This window comes from Haematobia irritans, chromosome 3 (genome assembly GCF_050003625.1).
Source record: "Haematobia irritans isolate KBUSLIRL chromosome 3, ASM5000362v1, whole genome shotgun sequence".
NCBI lineage: Eukaryota > Metazoa > Arthropoda > Insecta > Diptera > Muscidae > Haematobia > Haematobia irritans.
In genome coordinates this window covers 78,106,011-78,114,351 of record NC_134399.1, presented here as the reverse complement: position 1 = coordinate 78,114,351, position 8,341 = coordinate 78,106,011, and the positions used below count along the sequence as shown (strand labels likewise).

Here is an 8,341-nt window from a genome sequence, read left to right as displayed (position 1 = left end):
GGTAATTTATATATTTTAACAAATGAATGTATTGAAATTGTATCTATTATTTTGCAATAATAATTATTCAAACACTTTTATATAAAAGAGAATAATAATAATAATAAAAAAAAAGTTCTTCAAAAAAAAAACAAATGAATAAAAAAAAATTCCTTTGTCGGGATTTGAACTGCGGTCGTCAGTCATGCGAGTTTCAACAACACCCACCGGGCTATGACATGACTTACGATCGTTTGCTCAGATGTTCAATTGAACTGGAGGAGGATTTTGATTGTGTTTGCATGTTAAATAAATTCACCTACACTGTAATCATCAACACTGTTAGCAGTTTTCCCCTTTTGGTGACTTTTAATATAATAATAATTTTGTTGTATTTAATCAAAACCAGTGTTTCGATGATTGGCAATGTTAAGTAAATATAAAAGGAAAAGGAAATCACTTACTTTGACACGGTTCCAACGATGAAGGATCCTTCAAGGTGTTTCCGGATATTGTTGATTTTCATGGTTTTTAATAATTTTAAAATAGGTTTGAATGTTCTTGTTGTTGTAACACACTATGTCTTAATGTCTTTTATAAATGTTCATATTTTCGATTTTGTTTAATTATCGCGCACTATTACACTCATACATGTACTTATTTAAAAAAAATTAAACGATTTTAAAACGCGATTTCTGCATATTGACAATGATCACTTAACACTATAATGACTTCTTCGTGAATTTAAAAAAATCTAAAGTTTAATAAAACTTGTATACAGGACACTATTTACTGCCAATTTACGCCTGCAAAAATGCGGTCTTCCACCAACATAAGGTGTTCCAAAGTCGTATAGCAAACGATGAGATGGAATTGAATGTGGTTGCGGGTTTATCGATGAGGGTTGCCCGTACCCATGTAGAGTAAAAATTATTCGGATATGCCCAAAGGTCCCTACAGCGCAATGGGATACCTATAAAGCAAAGGGTTTCCAAAAATAAGTTCAAATGTCTCAAACGAACAAACACAGCTATGAAATTACCTTTTCTTCATCATACATGCAAAAAAAAATTAGGGTTTTCAGGTTTCTGTGCTCCTGGTGCAACCAAAATGAAAAATCCACAAAACTCGTAAAAATTCACGTGGAGAAAAAGGACTTTCTTCGACAGAAAAGGATGAATATTTTCCGCAGTGACCAGACAAAATTCAAAGCCAAAAATCCAGAAAAATATTTCCTCAAAAATTTGGGCACAGAAATACAGGGAAAATTCAGGCAAATCCTTCGCTTTATCTCGTCCTAGTGATTAAAAATAATTCACTTAAAAAAAAGAGAAACTGCAACAATTTTCCTCTAATAAATCCATACTTACAATATGAAATATAAAAAGGATATTCACAGGGAAAAAAAATAATTGTACCACTGCGCTGCCCAAAGTTGTCCGTGACGAGATAAAACTGACGACTGATCTTAATTTTGTCCTATATATAGAGTACGAATCGATGGAAAGTCTGGATTTTCCAAAAAAATTGGAAATTCGCAGCTATTTCGAAAATGTCGTATGAAAATATAAAAACAAAATACGAGTTCAACCACTCGGAAAATAACAAGTATTCTAGCATACCTATTGCTTTACACCATTTCTATAACCAAAACAAGCATGGCCAACTGAAGCGACCGCAGCAATATTAGCCAAGCAAGCCTTCAGGCTTAAGTTGGGTCAGTGGGTAGAACCTCCGAGTACGACGCTGAACGTCTGGGTTCAATTCCTACTCTAAATCATTTTATTTTATTTAACTTTATTCTATTGTATTTTATTTTATTCTATTTTATTGTATTATACTTCATTTTATTATGTTTTATCTTATTGTACTTTATTTCATTTCATCTCATTTTATTCTGCTTTTATTTTATTTTATTTTATTTTATTTTATTTTATTCTACTTTATATCAGTTTATTTTTGTCTCAAAAGACTAGTGCCTTAAATGATGTTGCAAAAAACCAAAAAAAAAGAACTATGTGATGCCTGGCTACAAGCGACCCTACAATTTTCTTAAACTTTTTCCATTAATTTGGACAAATCTTTCATGTATGTAGTAAACCTTTTAAAAATTAGAACTGCTTACTTACGTTTTAAATACCACATCAAAAAAATAATTATAAGATTTGAAGCACTAGAATTATGGTATCCATACTGTAGGCACTACTATTCTGCGCAAAGTTTTCAGCGCAGAATTCAGTGCTATTTCTTCTAAATATGTAAGTCAAGAATTTTCGTAAACGATGAAAACGATCGAGCGATGAATTTAATAGTTTTTTTGATTGAGCGTCCACAAAAATATGAAGGTGCTGAAATGAGCGAAACTAAGTTGCACTAGAATAAGCGAGTGTTTCCTCTTTCGCTTACCAAGTAGCACTTCTGTAAATAAGAATTTTTGGTGTTTATACCCTGCGCCACACTGTGGAACAGGGTATTATAAGTTAGTACATATGATTGCAACACCCAGAAGGAGACGAGATAGACACATGGTGTCTTTGGCAAAAATGCTCAGTGTGGGCTTCTGAGTCTGAGTCATCTCCGTCTGTCCGTCTGTCCGTGAACACATTTTTGTAATCAAAGTCTAGGTCGCAGTTTTAGTCCAATCGACTTCAAACTTGGCACAAGTATGTGTTTCGGCTCAGAATAGAACCCTATTGATTTTGGAAGTAATCGGTTCAGATTTAGATATAGCTCCCATATATTTCGCCCGATATGGACTTATATGGCCCCAGAAGCCAGAGTTTTACCCTAAGTTGCTTAAATTTTGCACAAGAAGAACAATTAGAAGTCAAGTGCGCCAAATTTTATTGAAATCGGTTCAGATTTAGATAAAGCTCCCATATATATCGTTCGCCCGATTTACACTCATATGATCACAGAGGCCAATCTTTAACTCCGATTTAATTGAAAGTTTGCACAGGGAGTAGAACTTTTACGTATAGCCCCCATATAAACGGAACCCCAAATTTGGCTTGCGGGGACTCTAAGAGAAGCAAATTTCATCCGATCCGGCTGAAATTTGGTACATGGTGTAAGCATATGATCTCTAACAACCATGCAAAAATTGGTACACATCGGTCCATAATTATATATAGCCCCCATATGAACCGATCCCCGATTTGGCTTTCGGAGCCTCTCAGACGAGCAAATTTCATCCGATCCGGCTGAAATTTAGTAAATGGCGTAAATATATGGTCTCTAACAACTACGCAAAAATTGGTCCACATCGGTCCATAAGTATATATAGCCCCCATATAAACCGATCACCAGATTTGACCTCCGGAGCCTCTTGGAAGACAAAAATTCATTTGATTCAGTTGAAATTTGGTACGTGGAGTTAATATATGGCCTCAAACACCCATGCAAAAATTGGTCAAAATCGGTTCATAATTATATATAGGCCCCATATAAACCGATCCCCAGATTTGACCTCCGGAGTCTCTTGGAAGAGCAAAAATCATCCGATTCCGTTGAAATGTGGTACGTGATGTTAGTATATGTTATCCAACAACCATGCAGGAATTGGTTCATATCAGTCCATAATTATATATAGCCCCATATAAACCGATCCCCAGATTTGACCTCCGGTGCCTTTTGGAGAAGCAAAATTCATCCGATCTGGTTGAAATTTGGTACGTTTTGGTAGTATATGATATTTAATAGACATGTCAAAAGTGGTCCATATCAGTCCATAATTATATATAGCCCCCCATTTTAAACCGATCCCCAGATTTGGTTTTGGAGCCTCTTGGAGGAGCAAATTTTATCCGAGTCAGTTGAAATTTGGTACATTGTGCTAGTATATGGCCATTAACAACCATGACTAACTAGGTCCATATCGGTCTATAGTTATATATAGACCTCAGATAAATCGATCCCCAATCACAAAAAATTGGTCCTTATCAAGTTCATAATTGTATATAGCCCCCATATAAGCGACCCCCATATTTCAATTCTGGCTCTCTACCACGTATGGACTAACTCACAATTTAGGAAACTATGTTAAGAAGTTTTAAGATACCGCAACCCAAGTAATTCGATTGTGGATGACAGTCTTTCGTAGAAGTTTCTACGCAATCCATGGTGGAGGGTACGTAAGATTCGGCCTGGCCGAACTTACGGCCGTATATACTTGTTTTTTATTATACCCTCCACCATAGGATGGGGTGTATATTAACTTTGTCATTCCGTTTGTAACACATCGAAATATTGCTCTTAGACCCCATACAAGTATATATATTCTGGGTCGTGGTGAAATTCTGAGTCGATCTAAGCATGTCCCTTCGTCAGTTCGTCTGTTGAAATCTTGCTAACTTCCGAACGAAACAAGCTATCGACGTGAAACTTGGCACAAGAAGTTGTTATTGATGTAGGTCGGATGGTATTGAAAAGGGGCCACTTTTACGTATAGCCCCCATATAAACGGACCCCAGATTTGGGTTGCGGGGCCTCTAAGAGAAGCAAATTTCATCCGATCCGGTTGAATTTTGGTACGTGGTGTTACTATATGATCTCTAAACACCGTGCAAAAATTGGTCCATATCGGACCGTAATTATATATAGCCCCTATATAAACCGATCCCCAGATTTAACCTACGGAACCTCTTGGAGGAAGAATATTCATCCGATTCGGTTGAAATTTTTTACATTGCGCTAGTATTTGGCCGCTAAAAACCATGCACAAATTGGTCCATATCGGTCTATAGTTATATATAGCCGATCCCAAATCACACAAAAATTGGTCAATATCGGTTCATAATCATGGTTGCCACTCGGGCCAAAAATAATCTACCAAAATTTTATTTCTACAGAAAATTTTGTCCATTTTTATACCCTTCACCACTACTGTGGTACAGGGTATAATAAGTTTGTGCATTTGTATGTAACGCCAAGAAGGAAAAGTCTGAGACCCATCGTTTAGTATACCGATCGTCTTAGAATTAAATTCTGAGTCGATTTAGCGATGTCCGTCTGTCTGTCTGTCTGTCTGTCTGTCTGTCTGTCTGTCTGTCTGTCTGTCTGTCCGTCTGTCCGTCTGTCCGTCTGTCTGTCTGTCTGTCTGTCTGTCTGTTGATGTATTTTTGTGTGCAAAGTACAGCTCGCAGTTTTAGTCCGATTATCCTTAAATTTGGTATAGGGTCCTGTTTCGGCTCAAAGACGATCCCTATTGATTTTGGAAAAAATCGGTTCAGATTTAGATATAGCTGCCACATATATTTTTCACCGATCTGGTCATAATTGGTGTGTATATCAATCGATCTTCCTCAAATTCCGTACATCCGAATATTTTATGAGTCTCGAAAAACTTGCAAAATATCAGCCACATCGGTTCAGATTTAGATATAGCTCCCATATATAGCTTTCGCCCGATTTACACTCATTTGCCCACAGAGGCCAATTTTTGCTCCGATTTAGTTGAAATTTTGCACAGGGAGTAGAATTAGCATTGTTGCTATGCGTGTCAAATTTGGTTGAAATCGGTTCAGATTTAGATATAGCTCCCATATATAGCTTTCGCCCGATTTACACTCAAATGACCACAGAGGCCAATTTTTTGCTCCGATTTAGTTGAAATTTTTCACAGGGAGTAGAATTAGCATTGTAGCTATGCGTGCCAAATTTGGTTGAAATCGGTTCAGATTTAGATATAGCTCCCATATATAGCTTTCGCCCGATTTACACTCATATGACCACAGAGGCCAATTTTTTGCTCCGATTTAGTTGAAATTTTGCACAGGGAGTAGAATTAGCATTGTAGCTATGCGTGCCAAATTTGGTTGAAATCGGTTGAGATTTAGATATATCTCCCATATATAGCTTTCGCCCGATTTACACTCATATGACCGTAGAGGCCAATTTTTAACTCCGATTTAGTTGAAATTTTACACAGGGAGTAGAATTAGCATTGTAGCTACGCGTGCCAAATTTGGTTGAAATCGGTTCAGATTTAGATATAGCTCCCATATATATGATTTTCTGATTTCGACAAAAATGGTCAAAATACCAACATTTTCCTTGTAAAATCTCCTCTGCTTAGTCGAAAAGTTGTAAAAATGACTCTAATTTTCCTAAACTTCTAATGCATATATATCGAGCGATAAATCATAAATAAACTTTTGCGAAGTTTTCTTAAAATTGCTCCAGATTTAAATGTTTCCCATATTTATACCCTTCACCACTACTGTGGTACAGGGTATAATAAGTTTGTGCATTTGTATGTAACGCCAAGAAGGAAAAGTCTGAGGCCCATCGTTTAGTATACCGATCGTCTTAGAATTAAATTCTGAGTCGATTTAGCGATGTCCGTCCGTCTGTCTGTCTGTCTGTCTGTCTGTCTGTCTGTCCGTCTGTCTGTCTGTTGATGTATTTTTGTGTGCAAAGTACAGCTCGCAGTTTTAGTCCGATTGTCCTAAAATTTGGTATAGGGTCCTGTTTCGGCTCAAAGACGATCCCTATTGATTTTGGAAAAAATCGGTTCAGATTCAGATATAGCTGCCATATATATTTTTCACCGATCTGGTCATAATTGGCGTGTATATCATCCGATCTTCCTCAAATTCCGTACATCCGAATAATTGATGAGTCTCGAAAAACTTGCAAAATATCAGCCAAATCGGTTCAGATTTAGATATAGCTCCCATATATAGCTTTCGCCCGATTTACACTCATTTGCCCACAGAGGCCAAGTTTTTGCTCCGATTTAGTTGAAATTTTGCACAGGGAGTAGAATTATCATTATAAAGGGTGATTCTTTTGAGGTTAGGATTTTCATGCATTAGTATTTGACAGATCACGTGGGATTTCAGACATGGTGTCAAAGAGAAAGATGCTCAGTATGCTTTGACATTTCATCATGAATAGACTTACTAACGAGCAACGCTTGCAAATCATTGAATTTTATTACCAAAATCAGTGGCAGAAAATCCGCTTTTTTATCGACAAATTTTGTTCAGCGATGAGGCTCATTTCTGGTTGAATGGCTACGTAAATAAGCAAAATTGCCGCATTTGGAGTGAAGAGCAACCAGAAGCCGTTCAAGAACTGCCCATGCATCCCGAAAAATGCACTGTTTGGTGTGGTTTGTACGCTGGTGGAATCATTGGACCGTATTTTTTCAAAGATGCTGTTGGACGCAACGTTACGGTGAATGGCGATCGCTATCGTTCGATGCTAACAAACTTTTTGTTGCCAAAAAGGAAGAACTGAACTTGGTTGACATGTGGTTTCAACAAGATGGCGCTACATGCCACACAGCTCGCGATTCTATGGCCATTTTGAGGGAAAACTTCGGAGAACAATTCATCTCAAGAAATGGACCGGTAAGTTGGCCACCAAGATCATGCGATTTGACGCCTTTAGACTATTTTTTGTGGGGCTACGTCAAGTCTAAAGTCTACAGAAATAAGCCAGCAACTATTCCAGCTTTGGAAGACAACATTTCCGAAGAAATTCGGGCTATTCCGGCCGAAATGCTCGAAAAAGTTGCCCAAAATTGGACTTTCCGAATGGACCACCTAAGACGCAGCCGCGGTCAACATTTAAATGAAATTATCTTCAAAAAGTAAATGTCATGGACCAATCTAACGTTTCAAATAAAGAACCGATGAGATTTTGCAAATTTTATGCGTTTTTTTTTTTTTAAAAAGTTATCAAGCTCTTAACAAATCACCCTTTAGCTATGCGTGCTAAATTTGGTTGAAATCGGTTCAGATTTAGATATAGCTCCCATATATAGCTTTCGCCCGATTTACACTCAAATGACCACAGAGGTCAATTTTTTGCTCCGATTTAGTTGAAATTTTGCACAGGGAGTATAATTAGCATTATAGCTATGCGTGCCAAATTTGGTTGAAATCGGTTCAGATTTAGATATAGCTCCCATATATAGTTTTCGCCCGATTTACATTCATATGACCACAGAGGCCAATTTTTGACCCCGATTTAGTTGAAATTTTGCACAGGGAGTAGAATTAGCATCGTAGCTATGTGTGCCAAATTTGGTTGAAATCGGTTCAGATTTAGATATGTCTCCCATATATAGCTTTCGCCCGATTTACACTCACATGACCACAGGGGCCAATTTTTAACTCCGATTTAGTTGAACTTTTGCACAGGGAGTAGAATTAGCATTGTAGCTATGCGTGCCAAATTTGTTTGACATCGGTTCAGATTTAGATTTAGCTCCCATATATATGTTTTTCTGATTTCGACCAATATTTTCCTTGTAAAATCGCCACTGCTTAGTCTAAAATTTGTAAAAATGACTCTAATTTTCTTAAACTTCTAATACATACATATCGAGCAATAAATCATAAATAAAATT

At 37.0% G+C, this 8,341-nt stretch overlaps 1 long non-coding RNA gene across 1 annotated transcript; it reads right to left on the bottom strand.

Moving 5' to 3' along the window:
* Positions 1 to 442: 442 nt before the first annotated feature.
* LOC142230136 (uncharacterized) lies at positions 443 to 1,491 on the bottom strand. Its single transcript, XR_012720584.1, has 3 exons — positions 1,350 to 1,491; positions 1,022 to 1,276; positions 443 to 952 (listed from the first exon to the last, which is right to left on the bottom strand). It is a non-coding gene; the product is annotated as an uncharacterized LOC142230136 (long non-coding RNA).
* Between the last annotated feature and the right edge of the window lie 6,850 nt (positions 1,492 to 8,341).